At 40.7% G+C, this 25239-nt stretch overlaps 1 pseudogene; it reads right to left on the bottom strand.

Moving 5' to 3' along the window:
* Positions 1-2892: 2892 nt before the first annotated feature.
* Positions 2893-24957, bottom strand: LOC130710972 (protein DETOXIFICATION 41-like; annotated as a pseudogene).
* Between the last annotated feature and the right edge of the window lie 282 nt (positions 24958-25239).

The following is a 25239-nucleotide window of genomic DNA, read 5'->3' as shown; positions in this document are numbered from 1 at the left end:
AGTATAGGAGTAGAGTCATAGCTCTGGATGTCATTGTTTCATTTGGGGACAGGGTAGTTTCCTGACCAATAGCTTTTTGTGTGGTTTCTCTACGGAAATTACAGAGAGTTGGTTGGACTAGGGGGTCTTGTTTTAGGCCGTTTGGGCTGACTTATTCTCATTTTTGAGGGATTGTGTTGCGAACACTTGACCTATCCTTTTGGACTGTACATATTGCCTACGGGCGTTACTTTCTGTTACTTCCCGTCACTGGAGGTTACTCGTGACGTGGTTTGCTACTTACAACGGGGGCTGTAATTATATATTGTACATTAGTCATGCTGTCTTTTATCTTTGAGTTTTATTTCATTAAGATAGTAGTTTTATCAGTTAAACAAATCAAAAAAAAATATTCACGTTTTTCCGCTTTAATTTCTTTTTGGTTACTAAAGTGACGCCACCGAAATCGGGGTGTTACATTTGTGGTATCAGAGCCGACCTCTCCCAGTACGGTGTGGTTCGGGGACGAACCAAGATGAAGTTGGTGGGCCTGTGACGCCCGAGGGCGGGGAGTGATCGCCGGTGCAGTGAGGCACGGACAAGGAGCGGCTCCTGGTAGGCTTCTAGGCGGAGGGGCACATGAATGAATCGATCTCACACCCGAACAAGAGGTATTCCGAGACTGTATAGGGATGGACTATACAGTTGAGGATGGCATAAGAGATTTGATTGGTATTACTCATGACAACAAGTTGCAACTTCTTTTCGAGAGCCCTACTGATAAGAACTCCATGGTTAAGTGTGCTTGCCTTGGAGCAATATCGTGATGGGTGACCTCCTGGGAAGTTTTCCTGGGAAGTGCGCGAGTGAGGACAAAGCGCACCGAAAAGACTTGTGTTGTTACCGTGAGGCCAGTCGTCAAGTCGGGATGTTACACATATGGCATCTTCACCCTCCCGTTCTCCAGCTCCTGGACATCGATGACTCGTCCTCCGCTGTCACGACCCGTACGCGTAGCACCGCCGACATAGATGCGACGTACCTGGAGTGAGTCGGACACACAGGCATCGTTGTTCTCCTCGTCACGGAGTGTCAATGTCCAAGAATGAACCAAACTCGTGATCAGCACCATATGCCTCCCCCCCAGAACAAACACATAACAAATAATAGAGGGTCAGATCTCATGCCAGACGCACAAGAAAATCAAATAAATCACATATTATCACATGAATAAATAAGAGTGTATATATTCATATCTCAGTTAGAAACCTAATAGTTCAGTTAGGCTAACGTCCTCACCAACACACAACCACCACATCACCTTGGCCAATCACGATCATTCGCAGATGAACAATCTCGAGGGGACCACACAGTCAACCCACATTTCTCGGGGAGACCACACAGTCAATCCTTAACCCTTGACCTAGTTAGGTTCATCACATTGAGACCACACAGTCAATCCATAAATTTCTCCCTCGCGTGCAAGTAACTGTTTGTCTCTAACGGCACCATCGTTCTCATGGTCCATAGCCTACTCTAGCACTATAGCCATGCAAGACTACTTGCAAGCGAAATCTCATTCTCTAGGCTTTACTACTAAGGTCAAGTTATAGAAGTAAGCTATTAAGGCTTTATAGATTGCATAATACTAAGAGGTCTAGGGTTTGATCCCTTCCTCTCACAAGAGCATCAAATCATCATATAACTCTCATCAAGTAAGCAAGACAAACGCCTCATCCCTAGAGAGCATAGGGTTCGGCCAATCAAAATCACTTACCACATATTCATGTTCTCATAATCATAATACTAAATTCAGTACCAAATCATCATGCTAATACATAGATAAAAGAACATAAGAAAAATCCGCCGAAACCCTCAAAATAGGGTTCAGCCGTGACCAACTTTTAGGCTAGGGTTTTCCAAATTTTTTGATCTTGTTGGATCAAGTTTCTCAAGCAAAAATCCAGTAGGGTTTCATCATAAAATCTTATCAAAATTTCAGATCCATTGCATGTTATACAACCCAAGTCAGATCTAAGCAACATAGTGGAAAAATAGCAACTTTTGACATGTGATTATCAAGGAATCATGGCATCACATGAAGAGTATGGCAAAAACAGAAACATAGCACAATATTCAAGCATAAAGAAGTCTCCCATCATGCAAATAAATCCCCCATAGTATAACTCACCCAAAATTGCATCTTTTTCCCATAAAATCATGGATTTTCATCATACAATCGCCTAGACTCTACCCGGACTAGATCTGCCCTCACCTTTTGTAGTTGGAATGAAAGAGGATGAAAAGATGAAGTGTGAAGAAGAAAATTCCTTGCTGTTCCTCTCTGGCTCGAACCTTCTCCTCCCTTGATCTCTCTCTCGGCTTCTCCCTTTCTTTCTCTCTCTCGCGGCCCTCTTTCTCTTCTTCTCTCAAAACCCTTTTCTTTTTTTGAGGAAGATTGGAACGTGAAATAGTGTTCCTTTCTTTTCTTTTCTGAAGTTTTTCACGTGAAAGAGTGTATGATAACCTTCTGATTCAGTTTTGTGAAAAAAAAGGATTTCTCCCCTCCCAAACCTTGTAAAACCGGCGGCACACACACACACACTAGGCCTAGGGTTTTTCCTTTTTCTTATTTTCTAGCCCAAGCCCAAAACCAACTAATTATTTTTATTAATTACTAATAAAATAGAATAAAAATCAAAACAAAACCCCCTAAAGCACCTAAGTGGCCGGCGGCCACAACCAGAATTAAGGTTTCCAAAACCCTTTTTCTTTCCTTCACATGCTTAATTGAAATTAAATCGATTATTCAATCTTTTATTAAATAAAAACTGAATTAAATAAATAAATAAAATAATCCTCTTCTTTTATAAAAATTAAACCAAATCTTTTCAAAATAGATCAAAGGTAAATCAGCACAAATATTCCCTTCTCTTTTCCTTTCACCATACGGCCAAAACCCTATTCCTTGGCCCTCAAGTAACCTTCATCACATCATATTGAGGTTCAAACCTCCTCAAAATGATTATTTTCTAACATGGAAACATTATTATTTCCTCATAATAGTATTTCCCTACTCTTCATACAATTCACACACACATAATCAATCAAACAAAAGCTCATCCTTCACTAAACTTCACATTTATTATTTATTTCAAATAATAATAATAATACTTAATAAAGTCAAGGTCTTACAGGAGACGATGCTTCTTGCTTTGGCCATTCTTCTCTTAGAAGATTCATCCGTTCAGAACGACTTCATTTATTTCTTTAATTTGGTCAATCAGAATGTGACAGATAGCGTTTGACCAATTCTTCTTCTTCTTCTTCTTCAGAAATGGATTGTCCTGTGTGGCCTAAATCAGATGCTTGTAGGTGTAGACAATAAACTTTGCTCCATTTATTCATTCCTTGGTGGAGAGAGAAAAATGAAACTTTTGATGTTGACATGATTGTACTTGTTTCCTTGGATAGCGTGCTTTGTGGAGTATCACGTGATTTCTTAGCACTTGACTTTCTCCTCAAGAATGTCAGAGATATTTCCATGTGAATATGAGACTCTTTTCTTTTGACATTGCTTCCTTTGATCAACCTTGAGATAGACGATATCGTAGACGTTGAGTGCGGTCTTCTAAGACAATCCAATAGCTTCGCTTGATCTTGCATGTGTGTAATCCTGAAGCTTGATACTTGTTGTGTCGATGCTTGATGCTTTTGCTTCTTCATCAGATGATCCTGATGATTGGACTATGTTTGCTCATGATGTTTATCTTGATCTTCTTCAGTTTGTGCGTACTAACCGATTTGACATTTCCTTGCTATTGTAGTTGCCTTGTAGCTCTGATCATCCTTACCTTAGTCCATGATGTGCCTTGATGCTTTGATCATTATTCTTCTTCTTCTTGTCAGACTATTCAGTAGATATGATGTTCTTTTGCTTATATATTCTTCCTTGATGCTTTCAATCTTCCTTTGATCTTCTTGCATAGGCGATGAGGGAAGTTTGACTTCTTTAGCTTGTCTCATCCTCCTTTGATGCTCTTTGTCTTTATCTTTAGATCTGGTAGGTTCTTAGCACAGAACACCCATAATTGTATTCATTACTAAAATTCTAATTTAATACCTATATATTATGATATGAATGAAGAAGCAATGATATTCAAATAATGACGAAAACAAGAAGAAAGATAGATAATCTCTTTTTTTGAATCTAGAAGAAAGATCATCTCGGTCCACCATCAGCTTGTCAAATTTTTGTGTACATTATATTTGGCCTCTATAAATTTTCAACCAAGTCAAGCTTCCCTGCTTCAGACTTCACACGAGCAATAGCTTTTTCAACCTATAGTGGAATTGGATAAAAAGAACTACATTCAATTCCCATTTACAATTCAATTGTATAAAAAAATTAAAATAAAAAAATTAACCCAAATTTTTTTCCGAAAGACCAATTCAAACCTCATAAGCAACGATAGTCCTTGTATTTAATATTTTAAAAATTCAAAACAAATCAATTAGATAATATTTAGCAATGAATTCAAACTAGAAGTGTGTTTACCTCTCTGTCCCAGTTTGTTCTTATTGTAAGAATTACTAGAATAATTGTTTGAAGAAAAATACCAGCAATCATGCCCCACCACATGCCCTACAAAAGCAAAAAATGTATCCACTTTTAATAATTATTTAAGATAAATATCAAAAATAAAATAAAAATATATTTTAAACTTACTGCCACACCCAAACTGGTCTTAAAACCAAGGACACAACCAATAGAGAGACCAATAAGGTAATAAGAAGCCAAGTTAACATAAGCCACCAAAGCCTGCCATCCACTTCCAATAGCTACACCTAGAATGCCCAAAAAAATATAAGGAAATTTTACTACTTGTTCACATTCTTGCCTCAAGTGATGACTCCTATATATTTTCCTTATTACCTGAGAGTATAGGTTGAATTCCATTTAAGAGAACAGATATGGAAAGCAATGGGATCAAATGGGAGATGGACTGAATGACTGTAGAATCAATGGTGAAGATTTTGCTTAATGGAACCCGAAATATTATAATAACTATGGAGAAAACAATGCTGATTAGGAGACTAGTCCCATTCACCACTATTACGGAAAATCTTGCTATTCTTGGATGAGCTGCTCCCAGTTCATTACTAACTCGAACACTGAAAATTCAGGGAAAGCTATCTACATTTATTGTATACACTAAAACAGAAAAATTATTCTCAGACACACCACAAGGAATATACACCTCAAAGGGGATATGAAAGATAAAAAGAGAAAAGTGAAAGATATTATGTAAAGAAAAGTGAAATATATATAAACTAGAATAATGGTGATGGTTGTGCAAGTAAAATCATGTTCTTTGTCACTAACCTGGTGGCTGCACACAGTCCCAACATGAAGCTCATGTCCCAAATCCAATAATTCATGCTGCAAGTTTTATTCCATAAGGTAAACCGACTAGTAGAAATAGTTTCAATTAACCTTAAAGTTTTTGTAACTTTAAATAGAAATTAACACAAAAACTTTCAAGCAATTGTAATTAGCATAAGTCATTGGTAACATACCAAACTATATTATTTATATAATTACTGTGGTAATCTGCATATTGATATGTAAAAGATTATAAGAAAAAATTAGAAAGCATTTAGTGGCCAAGACCTATGATCTAAATGACAAATTCATTACAATCTACTATATTTTAAAATGTTTATACTTCCTTAGTCGGTTATCCATATTATTAACTTTTTTCAATTCAGGAAAGAAACATTTAATATTTCAAGCAAGTTTATTTATTTTATTTTTTTCTACATCGGAAAACTAATACAAAGCAGAAACACTACAGCAAAACGAACTCTCTATAAGAGAATCTCTAAGTCCATTGGAGGAGCCTGAAGAACACAAAAGACCACTGTTAGAGAATAAACATCTTTCTTTACTAACCAATTTGCTGCCTCATTGCACTCCATACCAAAACAAACCAAAGATACCACCCATCTTCTGTTCAAGCCACTTTATTAAGTTATATGCCTAGATTTTTTTCTACAAGTATAATTCAATAGTCAAGGTATGATACAAGTCAGGGAGCGTACATATATACTAATCAAACTTAATATACCGGGTCCAAGAATAATAGCTTAAGTGGTAAGAGTTATGGAACATATAAGTTAGGTGGGGAAATCCAGGGATCAATTCCTAAAGGGTGCAATTTATTTTTTTAATTAATGTATAAAAAATAATATACGGGATCAATGAGAAAAAAAAAACTACCTAATATTATTTTCTTAACTCTGTTATATTCATCTTAGGGATTCTGCTAGGGTTTAGATGGAATTTGAGAGCGAAAAACGTGACGTGCAATCACAAGGAGAAGGTCCTTGGCTCGACTAAGACCAGCGATCACGGTGCGTTTGTGAATCTCGTGGAAAGTGGTGTCATGCAGAAGGTGTTTGCGGAGGAAGATGAATCCTTCCCCATGTTTTCTATTGACCCGATAACAAAGGCAGCAATCTGCAAACCATGGGAGGACTGTCTTGTTGTTAAACTGCTGGGGAAGAGTATTGGATATGGAGCTCTATGTGAAAACCTCAAGGTGATGTGGAAGATGTCCAGAGGCTATGAGGTTCGGGATGTGCACCATGGATACTTCCTCATTAAGTTTGACAAGATTGAAAATAAGGAGAGAGCCATCTCAGGAGCACCAAAGCTTATCTACGATCAAAACCTCACTATGAAGCCCTGGAACCCAGACTTTGTCGCTGCAAACTCCAAAATCAGCATGACTGTTGTATGGATCTGCATTCTAGGGTTAGGGTTCCAATAATTTGGTAAAGATATTCTCATGATGTTGGCAACGGAGGTAGGGACACCAATTAAGGTTGACATGAACATCGTCGACATGCAACGTGGGAAATATGCACGTATATGTGTAGAGATTGCAAACTAGTGCTCGGGTGATTGGTTTGGAGGGAACATGGTACAATGTTGAATATGAGGGGCTACACTTACTATGTCATAAGTGTGGGTGCTACCGACCACCTTTCACGTAACTGCACCTCCCCACCACGATCTTAGAACCAAGGAAACCTAATCGGCGTGGCTAGGGCATAACCGGTTGGTGAAGAATCAATGGGTAACCCAGCCATGCCAGCCCGGGCAGCGGGGAGTCAGCAACCACCAACTCCAGAAACCCTACCCCCTGGAACCGACACAATTATGAGCACAATCAGTGGCCCAGCAGTCAAACCCATTCATTACCCTGATTCAGCGCATGGGGAGTGGCTAATTGTGGACAAAAGGAGGAATAAGAGGAAGGTGATTTCGAGCTCTCAAGCAACGCAGAGAGAGTGGCCATGAAAGCGGGAACAGTTAAGTTTGGAGGCAAGAAAGAGGAGAATAAGGGTGCTAATGGGGGAAATAAATTTTCTGTTTTAGACTCTATTCCACATAATCAACAATCTACCATAACCAACACCATACAATTCAACGCACCACCTAGCAAATTAACTCCTAGAGTTACCAAGTCAGCAAACAACGGAAACAAAAGATTGTGCAAGGATTCAGGCAGTAACAGTAGTCCACCTCAGCAAGGAATGCCACCAAAGGAACAACAAACACGTCTGGTCTCTATGGGTGGGGTGCCTGCGCAAGTGACAACAGATGGTACATGCTCTACTATGGCGATGGTACCCATGGGTGGTGCAAGATATCAAATTTCCCTCAATGACAATCATGAGTTGGGCTCCTCATTGTTGGCATAGGATAATACAGGTACCATTCCCTTTGATCCTGGAGCTCCAGAGCCATGGCCATTGAGCCACATTTGGCTTAATGCGAACACCTTGACCCTGCTACATTTGTTATGGATGTACAAGCTTTTTCTTTGATTGCCAGGAATATCTGTGGTGGAGCAGGAGCTCGAGGTCAGCGGAGGGTAAGAGATTTGGTGCAAACCTTCCATCCTTCTATATTTGCAGTTTGTGAAACCCATTGTTCCTTTCATCAGGTTCAGAATTTTTGGCGTGGCTTGGGATGCGAGCTATGTTGTGAGTCTGAAGCGCAGGGACATAGTGGGGGAATCTGGATACTTATGTCAGTCACACGTAATTTTACTTTGCAAGTTATTGATATTCATCAATAAGTAGTCACGGTGGACGTTACCCAAGGTAATCACACTTGGTGTTGTTCTATGGTTGATGGCAGCCCGAATCTAACGACTAGGCAGGAGCTCTGGCAGCACCTTAGAAGTCTCATATAGCGTATCATTCTTCCCTGGTTGGCTGTGGGAGACTACAACGAGGTGTGTTCACCGTCAGAGGTTATTGGTGGGGAGTTCAGTGAGATATGTGCTGAAAACATGCTGGACATGGTCGATGATTGTAGCTTCATCGATTTGGGGGCAGTTGGAAGCAGGCTTACATGGGAAAGGCGTGAAAATGGGATACGAACCATAGCCAAATGCCTTGATGCGCTGGGAGATTTCTCATGGAGACATAGTTTTCCGGAGGCTTATGTGGAGCATCTCTCTCGTGTCTACTCTGATCATAGCTCGCTCTTGATCCGCTGTGATGTTGAATCAGGGGATCACCATCATCGACCATTCCGCTTTTAAGCTGCTTGGACGACACACCCAGCTTTGGAACCCTTGGTGAAGCGTACATGGGATCAACCTCCTAATTCTGTGGTAGGGAAGTTGTCAATGTTAAGAGTTCCTGCCACAAAATCCAACAGGGAAACTTTCGGCCACAAACAACGTAGGAAAGGGAGGCTAGAAAGACGGTTGAATGGTGTCCAAAGAGAGTTTGAGTGGCGGCAATCAGAGTCAATTCTTCACTTGGAAACTTCCCTATGAGAAGAATATGAACAAACTTTGATGCAGCAAGAGCTAATGTGGTACCAGAAATCTACGGAAAATTGTGTTCGGTTTGGGGATCGGAACACCATATTTTTTCATTATCAAACGCTTGTCAGGCGGAAAAGAAACAAGATCCATGGCTTGTTTGTTGGCTCCACATGGTCCACAGATCAGGAGGTCCTTAAGGAGGAAGCAAAACGTTTTTTCACTAATATTTTTTCTGTTGATGTACAGGTAAGCAGGAACTACTTGTTGGAAAATGCCACACCAAGCTTATCTCATGAGGAGATAACTGCTCTTGCTCTCCCTGTCTCTTTTGAGGAGGTAGGACAAGCTGTGATGGCCATGCATTCCGTCAAGGCCCCTGGAGTGGATGCGTTCCAGGCTCTTTTTTACAAACAATACTAGAATATCATAGGGCATGATCTTCATAAAGCAGATCCTAGCCTCCTGGAGACTTTTCTTGTACTCATCCCCAAAGTGGAGGATCTCCTCAGGTTCAAGGATCTAAGACCAATCAGTTTTTGCAATGCAGCGTACAAGGTCATCACAAAGGTCTTGGTTAATAGATTTCGATCGTTGCTTACAGAGTTGGTGGGCCCTTTACAAGGCAGCTTTATTCCAGGACGAGGGACCAAAGACAATATCATCCTTGCCCATGAGGTGATGCACACTATTCACACATATAAGAAGCGTGGGGGACTTGCGCTTTGAAGGTGGATCTAGAAAAAGCTTATAATCGGGTGAGCTGGGACTTCTTGAGGGCTACTCTCCATGATTTTGGCTTCCCTCCTAGCATTCTAAACTTAATCATGTGGGGTGCCCAAGATGTCAGCATCTCTATCCTTTGGAATGGCTCTAAGTTGCCATCTTTCAAACCCCAAAGAGGGTTACAGCAAGGTGATCCACTCTCTCCTTATATTTTTGTACTTTGCATGGAACACCTTGCCATACAAATATAAAAATTAGTGGATGAGGGTATTTGGAAGATGATAAGGACCACGAGGGAAGCCATTGGTACGGGTCATTTAAATGGTATTCCTGTAGCAATTGGGATTATGGATTTTGAGTTTATGGGAGGTAGTATGGGATCCGTAGTAGGTGAGAAAATCACCCGGTTGGTCGAATATGCTACCAACCAACTTTTACCTCTTATTGTAGTATGTGCATCTGGAGGAGCACGTATGCAAGAAGGAAGTTTGAGTTTGATGCAAATGGCTAAAATATCTTCTGCTTTATATGATTATCAACTAAATAAAAAGTTATTTCACATCTCTTCTTTGCGGATGATGTTTTGATTTTCCGTCAGGCGAACAAAGAGCAAATGCATTTGATAGCGAACACACGGAAAGACTTTTGTGAAGTATCTGGCATGAAAGTGAATCTAGACAAGTCTAGAATGTTTTGTTCAACTACCGTTGATGAGCGTCTCCAAGGTGAGCTCTCGGGGATTCTGGGAATTGCACGAGCCAGCAACTTGGGCAAATATCAAGGCCTTCCCCTTCTGAAGGGTTGGGTCAAAAGAGAAAATTTTCCCCAATTATTGATAAGGTTAATACGCGGTTGGCATCTTGGAAGCAGAAACTTCTAAATAGGGCGGGACGTGTGTGTTTCGGCAAGTATGTTTTATCCTCTTATCCGGTGTATGTAATGAAAGCCCTTTGGCTACCCGAATCGACTTGTGATTTCATTGACAAGAAGGTCCGTAGCTGTATTTGGGCTAAGGATGGGCAATCAAGAGGATGGAATCTTGTCCCATGGGGTGATGTGAGTTGTCCCAAGGCGGAGGGAGGGTTGGGCTTGCATAGTGCAAGGCGCAATAATGTTGCACTGCTGGGCAAGCTTGTAGATAATTTACTGCATGATCACAACAAGGTTTGGGTGAGAGCGTTGACAGAAAAATATGTGCCCGATAAACTAATTTTACATGGTGAGTACAGCCAAGGGGATTCGTATATTTGGAAAGGGATCATAAGAGCAAAGAATGATATCAAGGATGGTTTTCAGCCGCTCCTAGGGAATGGAGGTTCCTCATTCTGGTATGATGATTGGTTGGGCTCTGGGAAGTTATGTAATCGAGTTTCGTTCATTCACATCTCAGACACTACGCTCTCAGTGGCTGATTTATGGCTCAATGGGGCATGGCATCTGCAAGCTCTATATACTTAGTTACCTCCTCTTCTCATATTTGAAATATGTTATGTTACAATACCTGCAGTTCCTATTGATCATGATTCTATACGGTGGAAGCACACTAATGATGGGGTCTATAGTGCACAATTTGCCTATCAAGCACTCTCTGGTGAAGCCACGAGTATCTTCCCTTGGTGGAAGCATATTTGGCGGGCTAAGGTACCTGAACGGATCAGGATCTTCCCTTGGTTGGTTGCTAAAAATGCCCTCCCGACGAACTTCAAGCGACGCAACAACCACCTAGCCATCTCCTCGGCTTGCCCGCGCTGTGATGACGACGTTGAAAATGTGGACCACTTGTTCAGAGGGTGCCCTGAGTCGCGACAACTTTGGCAGCTGTTTCGGCACCAGCTTCTGTCGATGGCGCATCATGAACCCTTTCAGGTTTGGTTTCGCAAGATTGTTGCTGGTTCCACCCAATTATGGCTGCTGCGGTCCTCTGGTGGGGATGGAGGTGGCGTAACAATCGGGTTTTTAGAGATAACTCGTGGCACATCAACTATGTCTCACGGCAGGTAATGGCAGACGTTATTAGTTGGCAACGCTGGCCTGGACTTGGAGACTCACCGTCCACTTCGCATACGCTGCAGAGATCGGCGGGCATGGCGAGGATGACGGTGGATGGGAGCTGGAATAGTGGGACAATGAAAATGGGCAGTGGAGTATGTGTAATCGATGCTGCAAATCGATGGTTGACGGGTGCCTCGGCGAGTTTGTAAGATCAAGTTTTGATCATGTAGTACAACTCTATGTTTTGATGATTACATGTTAACTATTATGTATGAACAATTATGGTACTCTAACGTTATTTTCTGAGTGTTTATATGACAGGCTCTGACTCTGGTCTAATTACACATAAATCAGAAGCACTCAAAGAGTAACCTACGCAACGCTTTCGCACTCACTATGTTCAATCTGAACAGTAGAATATGCTTCAGAAGATCTGAAGATAGTTAAGCTCTGATATGGATTCTGATCACTTGAAGTTCTGAAGACCAGAAGTTCTGAAGGTCCAGACGCTCTGAAGGTCCAGAAGTTCTGAAGGTCCAGAAGCTGAGAAGTGAAGACTCTGAAGTCCAAGAGTAAGCTGGCTCTGAAGACCAAGCTATCCCTACTCTGAGGTCCAGACGCAGAGGATACGAAGGTCAGAGGATCCAAGCTTCCCTCTGACTCTGATCACCATGCTTCACGAGTTCCAATATGAAGCGTCGCTCTGATCAGAAGTCTCCTAGGTTAAAGGTCAAGTCGCTATCCAAGTACAAAAGCAATTGTACTATTCCTGACGACCTTACGTACCGCGTTCAGCCACAGCAGAACCTGGAATTCCCAGATCTGCCCTCCAACGGTAGCATTCCATGCAAACCCTAATCCTTGGAGTATATTAAGAGGCTGAAGATGAAAGATGCCGCCTAAGAAACTTTGTTCAAGCTCAAGCAATATTCAAATATTCTCTTAGCAATCTTTCTTCAACGAATTACATTGTGTTTACCTTAGCTTTCTGAGAAGCATTTCTTTGTAAACCCAAAACTCTTAAACAGTTGTTTGTTTTCCTTAAGGAGACCAAGGTTGGTTAGATCCTTGAGAAGACTAAGAGAGTGAATCTTAGTGATAGCTAAGTCATTGTATTGTTAGTCACTTTGCAGGTTGCAAGTGCAGTTGTAACAAACTTTGATTAGTGGATTGTCTTCATTCTAAGAAGGAAGAAATCACCTTAACGGGTGGACTGGATTAGCTTGAGGGATTTATCAAGTGAACCAGGATAAAATCATTGTGTGCTTTCCTCTTCTCTTATCGTAGCACTATACATTCTGAGTTTGAGAGATTTGTCAAAATCTCAAGTGGGAAAGTTTTAATCTGAAAACGCTATTCAAACCCCCCCTTTCTATCGTTTTTCATACCTTCAGAGTTTTGGTACTGGTACAGCTTTCATGGCGGAACTCCTAGCTGTGGAACTTGGCCTCATTGTCTGCTGGGACCGTGGGCTGCGACAAGTACTTTGTTGCACAAATTGCACAAATTGCACAAATTGCACTACTGTTAGTGAAGTTTTGCAACAGGAGGCAAGCACAGATCATTTTTGGGCTCGTGATGTCATCCGCCGTGTGAGAAGCTTGTTTCGCCGGGAGTGGAGAGTCATCATTCGAGTTATACCTTGCGAAAAGAACACCCCTGCAGATACGGTGGCTCGACAGGCAACCAGAGATGCGTCTCCTCGGCGTGACTGGCCTCAACCCTCAGCTGGTCTTTCTGTTCTTATCCTGCAGGATGCTTTAGTGTAGCTTTTCTTGTTCGTTCCTTATGTAACCAAAAAAAAAATTGTTATATTCTCATTTCCCTTTTATCTTGTTGTATAACTAATTATATCTCTAATTCTTTCTAATTTCTATTTATCATTCTGCTCGTATATAGAATTTATTTTTTAATGAAACAATATTTAGTTATTCCAATTTTCTAGTTTCTAAAGTTGACAAGCCTTATTTCTAAAAATGTTACTATTTCAAAGAACACAACGCCAAATTTTGGTAAAGTTTCAAATTGACTAAATATATGGTCATTGGAGTCCCTATAGAAGGACTTTTCCCGATCACATTTAAAATAGTGTGTTTGGTAGAGATAGGCTAATCTAAATTCTAATACAGTATCAAAGTAAGTCTTATTTCCATTGTTCGATCACTCGTTAAATTTGAAATCAAAGAATTAATCTGGCTCGCAGAGTAAAATATCCCATGATGGGGTTAATAAAATTGACTTGACTTTCCCTGTAGATATCCTATGGTAAGGCCATTTTCATTAATATGAAGTTTGGGATCTCTCTGGTACTAGGCGGGGTTAAAGTCTTGCATGGACTAAAATATGCATCATTCAAACTTATTCAAACCTGTGTATTATACCCCAACCTCAACCCAAATCTAAAAGTTAGAGTCAACTAGTGATCAAGCCGTGTAAGGAAAAAAGAAAAAAAATACAACCTAATCAAATTAAAAGATAGAGGAGAAATTGTTTGTTGACATACCATATGGAAAGGGAGTCTAAAGAAATGGTAGGATCTCCAGGTAGCAATCCTGATAAAAGCACCAGTGCTCGGCTATACCATGTCTCAAGACTTCAATGGTGTTTATAATAGAATCAAGAGTAATTCAAATGAAAAATTAAGGACATAAAAATAATAAGATGTTAGATTTGCAAATTTCTGAAACCACGTGAACTAATATATATGGTACTTCAAAATTCTACAGTACATGTTTTGTATACTTACCATTGTTCGTATCCATTCTTGAAAGTTTATCGACATTTCTTTTTGTACGCCGACGAACCCTTGAATTTCAAGCTAATAAGGGGCAACACATATACAGATTTATCTTTATAATATGTTTTTTTATGTCGGTTTTGGAATTTAGATAACTTCATATTTTTAGTGGTATAAGTATGTGAAAATATATATCTAACTAGAATAATGATGAATACCAAAATAAATTTAAGCAACAAAATGATTTTTAATTTTTGTTATATAATAATAATGCGTTTCTTTTTATCTAAATATGTGATGCATGATTGCCTATGAAGGGAGGACATAAGATGAGATCCTTCATGCAGGGCTGGTTGGAGCCACCCTAAAAAATTTAACTTTTCTATATAGCTTTTATAGTCTATAGCATTTCCCTATTTGTAATATGCTCTTTGTGTTTATGAATTTTAGGTTTTTTATTTGTATTTTGGGTTTGGAATTGGATGTGGGTCTAAATAAGGGAGTTTGACATTTTATATTAGGCTTACATTCCCTTTTAAATTGGGCTTAGGGCTTGATAAATTGGGCTTCCATAGACATAATCCAACCCCATTATTATGTTCAAGTGGTTTCCCTCATATGTCTTCAAGTTCTATTCTTACCATATTACTTTTATCATCACATATTTATACTCTAGGAATCTTTCTCTATGGAGCATTGTAAATTAAAGAGAATACCTTCATCTTCTTGGTAAACCACTCCTTAGAAACTTGACAACCTACATGGTTGCTAGTGCCCCGCATTCTTCACAATCATTGTTAGTCCTCTCTGTCACAGACATTACCACCTACCTGGTGCCCTCCACCCAACACTATCGGTTGTTAACCTCAACCACTCCCACCAGTTAACTTCTGTCACCACCAACACTGTCACCAAGTAACATTCACCAACACATCTCTGCCCGATATTCACCACTGCCACCTGATACCCTCAACCACCAGGTATGTTCGAACACCGTCATCACCTATTTCCCTCCTTTAGTGCCACCACTTTGATACCCTTCTCCTATGTCATTGCTACCTCCATTGTCGTTTCCATGTAGTTCCCTCCACCACCGCACAACAATCACCACCCAATAACCTTAACCATCATTTTTGCCACTTGTACCTTCCCTCACCGTCATTTTTGCCATAATCGGATTCCTTCCACAACACGTCAATCTCCACATTTTCCACCTCTTGACTCCTTCGACATTGAATACCCTCCATCGTGGCAACCATTGCCCTCTACCATAACCTAATTTCCTTCATCATCATCGTCACCACCATGTAGTACCCTATACCACTTTCCCTGCCATCCTTTCGCACTCAACCACCAACACCCTCAATCGTCTCCACCCTCAACCATTATGGACGTTGTACCATGATAGGTGTTGCAATATTGGTAGAAGGTTTCTTGCAATGGGATGATTATCATAAAATTACAAAATTGAAAAAAAAAATTGCTCAAAAAACTAACATTTTATTTGTAAAACTAAAACTAGTTTTGAATTTTTAAAATATCAAAAAAAAAATTAAAACAAGCATAATTTATAACGTATATGTAAATAAAATAAGTATAATTTATAAAATTTAAGCTTATTTTAAAATGTAAATAAAATTATGAAAATAAGCTATACTTTGATAGTATATATTTGTAAGTAGGCTTATGAGCACTTTTGGTCCCCAGGATTAAAAAATGTGCAAAAGTGGTCCTAAACATTAAAAATAGCATTTGACCTCCTTGACGTTAGCCTCCATCAACAATTTTAGTCACTCATCAGTTTTCCATCTAAAAACTAACATTTTGGCTGATGTGAAGTTTTTTAAAATGAGGTGGCAACCAATTAGGAGAGAGTAGAAATTAGGATTAAAAATTTAAAAATAACAAAATATTAGCCGAGAAACCTTTGGAATCCAAAGAAGGTTTGAGGACATGGAAGAAGGAGAAACCTGAGGTTAGCCACGCTACACAATCAATCTCTATTGATTTTAAAAGGTGAAGAAGCAAGCTTACATCAGACTGCAGAAAAAAATTTGCAAAATAAAAGTTGTTTATTTTAAAAATACAACGGGTCTTTATCAAGGAGAAACAACACAGTAATATGAAATTTATTTTAGGGTACCAGGACTCCCTACCCTTTCTCCTTCATGTTTTGGGGAGGTTGGGTACTTCGTATTCCCAACCTAAATCTCAAAAGGTGATTCCAGCTATGACGTTCCATATCTTCTCAACCCGAAAAGGGGAAGAAGTTGAAGAAGGGGGAGGGTGGAAAAAAAGGGAGATGGCAAAGTGGAGGTGGTTGTATGAAGGAACCTCTCTCTCTCTCTCTCTCTCTCTCTCTCTCTCTCTCTCTCTCTCTCTCTCCACACTTGTGCCAAGAATCTTAGTTATGATCGGATCTGGGGTCAGATTTGGGTTGGGAGAGGCTTAGGGATGAGGTCGAGGGGGAACTGAAGGCCACGACGCAGCTGGGCTCGTCACGGTGAGAGATTCTGAAGGAATTGATTCGGATCTGGCATGTTTGGTGGAAAGAGGATTTTGGAGCTTTGGCTATGTTGGAGGACAGTGTGAGAAGCTGAAGAGTCTGAAAACTTCACCTGATTCTCCTCTCAGCAAATACCCAGGTTGATAGTGCCCTTGATCATCTTGCTGATTGCGTATATGAATCTTCTGGCTTTGTGTCGTTTTCGAGCTTGGAGCATCCAAAGTTGAGGGCTTTTCTCGCCCAAATTGGTTTGCCACCGGTTTTTCCTAGAGAGTTCACCGGTGCTAGATTGGATTACAAGTTTGAGAATGGAGAAGGAGAAGAAGGAATTGATTGATGGGTAGAGAGCTTTGTTTCAAATTTTCATTCTTAGATTTTAATTTTTATTGTTGTTTCCATATCTGGGTTTGGAAAATTTTTGGGTTACCGTTGTTGTTGAGGATGAAGAATGATGGATGAGGTTGAAGATGAAGATAATGAAGACAAGATGAAAAGGAGGGATTAGGATTTTTTTTATAATCTAATTACCACTTTCTCCTAATTGGTTATCACCTCCTTTAAAAATTCCAAATAAGCCAAAACCTTTAGTTTTGGATGTAAGACTGATGAGGGACTAAAATTGTTGACAGAGGCTAACTTCAGGAGGCCAAATATCAATTTTAAAGTTTGGGAACCACTTTTACACATTTTTGAATCCTGGGAGATCAAAAGTGCTATTTAGCCTATTATGTATTTAGGAAACATGTTAATCTTTACACCTTACATACTCCTTCGGCAGGTTGAAAACATTTAGTTTGTGTCTCAATACAGAAGTCTCATCAATTCCTAAAATCTACTTACTGAAGATTTTTCATTGGGCGTAAGGCCCTCATGCTATCAAAGTAAATAAATAAACTGCATTCAAATAGGTGAATGAGGATTAAAAAATAAGAAAAGTGAAAACTAATAAATAACCCGTTTTACATATTTTTTTGTAAAATATATAGGTTTTGTGACACCCTGGCTGATGAGGGCGGGGAGTGACTGTCGGTGCAATGAGACACAGACAAGGAGCGGCTCCTAGCAGGCTTCTAGCCGGAGGCACACATGACTGAACCGATCTCGCACCAGAACAAGAGGTATTTCGAGGATGTATAGGTATGAGACTATATAACTGAGGATTCATAAAATATTTGATTGATACTACTCATGACAACAAGATGCATCTTCTTTACCGGAGCCCAACCTATAAAAACTCCAAGGTTAAGTGTGTTTGTCTTGCAACAATATTGGGATGGGTGACATCCTAGGATGTTTTCTCAAGATGCACGTGAGTGAGGACAAAACGTGTTGGAAAGACTCGTATTGTTACCGTGAGGTCAGTCATCAGATCGGGATATTACAAATGGTATCAAAGCCGACCTCACCTAGTAAGGTGTGGTTCGGGGACGAACTAAGTGAAAACTGGTGGGCTTGTGACTCTCGGGGCCGACGAGGGCGGGGGATGATTGTCGGTGCAATAAGGCACGAACAAGGAGCGGTTCCTGGCAGACTTTTAGGCTAAGGGACACATGAACAGACCGATCTCGCACCTGATCAACAAAAGGTATTCTGAGGGGGGGGGCAAATTATTTAATTGATATTACTCATGACAACAAGATGCATCTTCTTTTCGGAAGCCCAACTCATAAAATCTCCAAGATTAAGTGTGCTTGCCTTGCAGACGTGACGAAGAGACTCGTGTTGTTACTGTGAGGTCAGTTATCAGATTGGGATGTCATATGTTCGTTTTGGGTGGTTGCGAGTTTTTTATTTTGATTTTTAATTGTCAATTTGAATAAAAATGTGTTATGAGACAATTAAACTGATTTCACTTAATTTTTTGAAAAGAAAAATGGTTTTGTAGTTACGGTTTTTTATTACAAAAATACGTAACCCACCACCCTCATACTACCACCACACCACCTACTATGATCGCCATTGCCATCGTGATCGCCACCACCATCACTGACCACCACCACTACATCTCCATCACCACCACCACCTCCACTACCAACCTCCACTAATTCCACCACTACCTCCACCACTCTTCATCACCTCCGCCTCTACCACGACAACCATCACCACAGCCGCTGGCGCCACAACCACCACCATCCTTCACTACCACCACTCACCGCCATCGCTGCTTGTTGCACTAGGTGGACCGAGCGGGCTTTCTTCAACCTATTGCCCCCCCGAGACACCTAGGAAATATGGCGGGATATAGCCGCTTAAGATACAGGTGACCCTCATGAGATTAAATGGAAACCTGTCATATTCATGGTCCCATGCCAGCTGTTAGATTCTTCCGCTTTTGTCCTATTTGCATTAGGGTTTGGGCCTCGGTTGTGAGGCCCAAAGGTGAGAACATTTTAGATAAGGACCACACCCACTATAAAAGGGGGGTCCTCACCTTGTACTAGGCACCTTTTTTATAATGAATGAGAATATTACCTTATTTTGCATCATCTTTCTATTTCTGCTCTGCTAGGGTTTAGTCAGTGTACCTTTCATACCTAAGTAAGCTCTAGTACGGAATATTGGCGCCGTCTGTGGGGATCGAACCCATGACCTTTCATCATTATCATCTTCGCCATCTTCCTCCAACTCACTCTCAAAATCAAATTTTGGAAGAAGGTCAAGATTGATATCATCAGGGCCGGTAACTTGGCCATCTTGAATCTTCTTCAGAAATCCTATTCGAGAAAGATCAAAGTCAGGCTCAACGACACTGATTTGCTCTTTATCCCAGACAAAACCTTGCGCAAATTCATGAGAAGCACCGCCCAAGAATGGCGGCCTTCAGTCTCTTATACTTGCTAGCTAGTTTCTCACATTTCATCCGAGCAGCTGTATGTTTGGAGTCAATCGTGTCTCTCAAAGACTTCTCTTTTTGAAGAAGTAAGTTAGAGGTAGACAACTGCTCTGTAACCTTGGCGAGCTTATCCTCGGATGTTTTCAACGCCACGTTGGCACGCTTGCTGGCAACCTTGACGTCACTTTTCAGTTTGTCATAGGCTGCCTTCCATTCATTCACCTTCTTCTCAAGACGGGATTTTGCCATATGAATGTCCCAAACATATTGGACCATACCCGCCATAGAGCTGGCGGCAGAAAGAGCATGGTGGATGGCTAACGCAGCAATGTTTGGGGCGCCTTGACTAGCGACGTCCTTGTGAAGACGATTGTCGAAAGTGCGGTTCATAAAGTCTAAACCGTTGAAATGCGGAACAGTGAGGCTCAAAAGAGCAGGAGGAAGATTGCCCCCAGCAGCTGAACTAGAGCAAGCATGAACGAAAGGTGTCGCCAGGCGATCAACGGCGGCAGTAGCATTTGGATCTTGGAGGGGTGGCGGGGGATTGCCATCCCTCTTCTTTTTTTTCAGCAGCAGGTTTGGATTTGGGAGTTGGACCAGGCTGATCCAGAGTTGATTGTTTCAGAATCCTCTCATTGGTGGACTTCTCGGGGGCACCAGAAGTCCTTTTACGCTTGGGATCCCGCTCGTTACCAGCATCAGACTTTTCAGGGCGGGACTCCTGATTTATTTTCTTCTCATTTTCAGCCGCCTTCTTCTTCTCAATTTCAGCGGCGGCTTGAGCCAGATAAGCGGTCATTCTCAAAGCATTGGTATCAGCCTTGCCTTTTCTCATTTCAGCTGCACCAAAAATTCAAAGTTAAAAACAAAACAAAACAAAAAAAATTGCGAGTGGCGAGCCACAGGAACAAGCATGCCAAGATAGACAACTTACTAAAAAATTGAGCCATGGTTCCATTTTTGGAGGCATCAATTAAACCATCGCCGGAGAATGTTGGCAATGATTGGAGATACGTGGCAACCCCTCGCTCGGAAAGTTCTAAAGCTTCGAATGCAACAGTGATTTTCCGGCGAGGATTTTTGGTCCAGTAAAAGGGAAAAAGAGGACAATTGTGGGAATCACGAAAAAGACTACTCAACTCAGGCGATTCAACAACTTTGAAGAATTTTCCGCTGCCAAACTTTGTAATGGCTTTTTAAAGGAGTGAACAAACTCATTTTCTTGCGGGCGAGGAGAGGAACCCACTTGATAGATGTGGGCTTCTTGGTAACGGATTTATAAAAGATAAAGAATAAGGGGTAGGTAGGCGTGACACTCAAATGCTCACACAGGATTTCAAAACATCGAATAATACCCCACGCATTGGGAAGAAGTTGACAAGGCGCCACGTTCAAAAAAGTAAGAACATGGTAGATAAAGGGGGGAAAAGGAAGTTTTATATTAAGGTCAGAGAAAAAATAGCCATATATGTAAAAGAAATCAGGCGAGTCATCTGACGTTTCCTTTCGGAGGGTGACAAAATCATCATCGCCACAAGGCAGGACGTTCAAATGTAAATCATCATTCACAAGTGGTGGCGGAATTCACCTTCGTGAAACCCTGGGCGGACAGTCGGTGAGAGTTTATGCTCCCGATACTACCCCAAATAGAACGATACAAACATTTATCTTCAACCAAATGCACATTGGATCGCAATTCTGGCGACGACAAACTTTCACTGGAAGACAAAATAGAGTCGATAGAGCCGGCGGGACCGGACTCATCTTGAGCAGTGGGGAAATCAGGAATCACAACAACGGACGGCGAGGAAATTTCCCCGTCCGTTGAAGGGGAAGACACTTCTAATGATGAGACACTATTACTATTAAACGACATTCTGGGAAATCGCATGCAAGAAAACGAAAAGTGAAAGGAAGAAGATGAACAGAATGAAGAAAGAAGAAGAAGGGACATTGAAACTACAATCAGAGGAAAACAAGGCAAGAAACTAACCAGAAAAAATATTGTACGATTAGGTGGCAAGAGCGTGGACTAAGGGGAAGCATCGCGCAATGACGACGGCCGGAGCAAAGTCAAAACCGGAAACTGGAAGAGCTTGAGAGAAAAGGGAAATCACGAAAGCTTGAAACTTGAAAATGGAGGAAGTATGAAGAATGACGGTAAAAGGAGTTTTTATAGGCAAAGCAAAAAGAGAGAGAATGAGTGGAAAAGGGAGTGTGAACCGTCGTGTACTAAAGAGGAGGGAATTTTGAAAACTGAAACGACATGAGTCGAGGTTTACACCAGTCAGGCTCCCCCTTAAAACGCGCAGAAATGACAACTGTATTTATTGCTAATGATGGCAAATTTCTGGGACAGTGTGGAAGCGTGTGTCAGTAAGCAAAAAGTGATTGATGTTCGATTGACAAGCGGCGGAAAGACCGCCCCTTAACCCTTAAAAACAGAAAGTGAAAAGACAAGCTTGAAGACCAAGACACCTCAACCCGTTGGCGACGTGTTTCGTGTCTTGTGGGCTAGTGACCAGGGCGGCCCAACTTCAACTTATTAACCGCCCTAGGACACTCAGTAGAAACGACGGGATTCGTTTACTTTGAACACTTTGTGGGCTTGGCGACATCGGTATTCTACTTTAAGGAACCAGATGATGCAGTAAGACACTTCAACTCATTGACCTCAAGTTTCGTGTCTTGTATGCTTGTGGACCGGGCGAGCTTTCCTCAACCAATTTCCCGCCCGGGACACTTTAGAAGTACGGCGGGATATAGCCGCTTGAGGTACCGACGACCCACATGAGATTAAGAGGACACCTGTCCTACTATTTGTGGTCCCATGCCAGTTGTTAGATTCTTCATCTTTTGTCTTATTTGCATTAGGGTTTGGGCCTCGGTTGTGAGGCCCAAATGTAAGAACATTCTATATAAGGACTACACCCACTATAAAAGGGGGGTCCTCACCTTGTACTAGGTACCTTTTGAATCATTAATGAGAATATTACCTTATTTACATCATCTTTCCATTTATGCTCTGCTAGGGTTTAGTCAGTGTACACTTTTTATCTAAGTATGCTCTAGTACGCAACATTAGGTAACATTCATCCTGCCTCTATGTACCGCCACTATTTAATGTTGATAAAATATGTCTAACCACAGTGGTGATTATTGTGAATTTTTAAAGTTGATAACAACTTTTTAAAAGTCAATACCACAAAAACTAAAACTGAAAACTAGTTTTGGTTGTTAAAAATTCAGAAATTTAAAATCAAAAACCACCTCGATCATGGTGGTGGTCGCGACCTTATTTAGAATTAGTTTTTTGTCAGTGATAGTAATGGGAATTGGCTAGTGGGGTTCATGTGGTATGGTGCAGGGGAACAATTTTTCGGGCAACGGTAGAGGCATTGAAGGAGGGGTTGTGGTTAGCCTGGACTAGGGGCTTCCGGGAGGTGATTTGTAAGACAGATTTCTCTGATCTTGTTGTGCTTGGCCAGCTTGGGGATGATGATAGGATCCGTTTTCAGAGTCAGGTACGGGTGCTGATGGATATCCGTGAGCTTTTTCACTGGGATTGGAGAATCGCGTTGGTTTGTGTTGAGCGTGACATGAATGCATCAGCGGACTGGCTTGCGCGGTAAAGGGCCCATTCCCTCACGCCAAAGCTCCAAGTTCTGTTGTTGAAGGATTCTTTAGGGATTTCTTTGGGGTTTTGTTGTTGTTGTTGTTGTTGTTGTTGTTGTTTATTTTATGAAGAACAAAAGAGTTTTTTTTATTTCTTGATTTAAAAAATAATTTTAAAACGATTTCTACAAGAGAATTCTATAAATAATTTTTAAACTAAAACTGAGAAGAGAACAGATGTAAACAACTAAAACATACCACAACATAACAGCAGAGGCAGCAGTTAGCTTGAAATAAGGCCAGATCCCTGTGAAGGCCTTGGTAGAGAATCCAGTCCATGTTTCCTTACAGGACGGGCTTAGAACAATATAGAGCCCATTAACAAGCACAAAAATCCACCAAGATAAACTAAGAGTCAGAGCAGCACCCAAAAGCCCATAGCCTAAAACATATACCACCAGCCATGAGAGAAGGATGTGTAGGCAGAACACACCAATGACCATGAATGCCAGAGGGTTCACTATATTCTGGGCCTGGAGGAACCTCTGCATTGGGTAACTCAGTGCAAATGCAAAAACTTGAGGGATTACCCCACGAGCAAAAGTTTGGGCTTCCTGGGCTATACTACGGTTTTGACCCATGGCTCTGAGAATTGGGCCAGTATACCAATAGATGAATGAAAGAATTACTGCTGCTCCTAAGTGCAAAACAATGGCTCTTTGGAATACAATACCCATTGCATGGTATCTCTTGGCCCCATATGTTTCCCACAGTAAGTTTGTACAGCACTTGCCATTCCTATCTGGGAGGGAGACAAAATTATTGTACTATGTTAATTACATGAAAAAAATGAAAAATACCAAATCCATCTTCATTGCAATTGAGCTATGATTAGTTTACAAATGTGTGAAGAAATAAAAGAAAATTAAATTAATCATTTAGATAATGAAAATTGATTCGATTACATCTACAAATACTTAGATAGTGGCAAAATGTATATTTACTTTTTTTCTACACCAAAACATATTCTAGCTTATTTATTTGTCTGCATTGAGTTTAATAAATGAAAATCATACATAATTAAGTGATGTCTTATTTTTTATCTCAGCAAATGAAATTATCCATGTCAATTAAAAATCACTCATCAAATTATAGTTATCATATCCATGTATATTTTTAATAACGCATCATAATTTATTACTTAATAAGAAAATGAGCCATAATTTAAGGACAAATCACAATAAAGTTAGCATGCAACGCACGTACCATAATTCCAAAAGCCAAGCCTTGAATACCAATACAAGCAATGGAAGCCCCAGCAAGTGGTAAGGAACCCAAATGGCCAGTAAACATGAGAGTAGCAAATGTCAACATGAAACTAAATACCGACACAATGATAGACGCCCCAGACAAATACCACAAGACCCTTGATTCCCATGCAATGAGCTTCAACCACCCTCGTATTGAAATTTGTTCGCTTCCAAGCATCTCTTCCACTGTGTCCGAAGACAAATCACCACTCACTACTGAGCTTGATGAGTTCTCCTCAACAATTAAAGGCTGGTTTTCTATTAAGGCCATGGCTATCTATCTAGCTGTTATTAGCTTCAATCCAAGAACCAAAAACCAGTTGCAGCAAAACTCTTTCTTTCGTTTTTATTTTGTACTCAATTAATTGCAGCAATCGAAAGTCACTTTCATATGTATTTTATATATTGCAGCAAAGCCTTTTTCCAGGCATCACAATTAATACACGTACTCACAAGTTGATCCAACCGTTGGTCTTCACCTTGCAGGTAGGTCGGAACTCAGAACATATGAAACACTCTATGACACGATGGGCACACTCAACAATCAACATGTTGTTTATTGGGTTTGAAGGGGAAGTGTCACTGTCACCATGCTTTCACATGCAAATCAAGTTGAACGGATTAATTATGTTGGGGAGGGGCTGATTTCATTTCCTTTTCAGTTTCTACTTTATTCATCATTGGCTCTG

Source organism: Lotus japonicus, chromosome 4 (assembly GCF_012489685.1).
Source record: "Lotus japonicus ecotype B-129 chromosome 4, LjGifu_v1.2".
In the NCBI taxonomy this organism is placed as follows: Eukaryota; Viridiplantae; Streptophyta; class Magnoliopsida; order Fabales; family Fabaceae; genus Lotus; species Lotus japonicus.
Note: the sequence above shows the minus strand (reverse complement) of the source record. Positions and strands in the feature narration are given on the sequence as shown.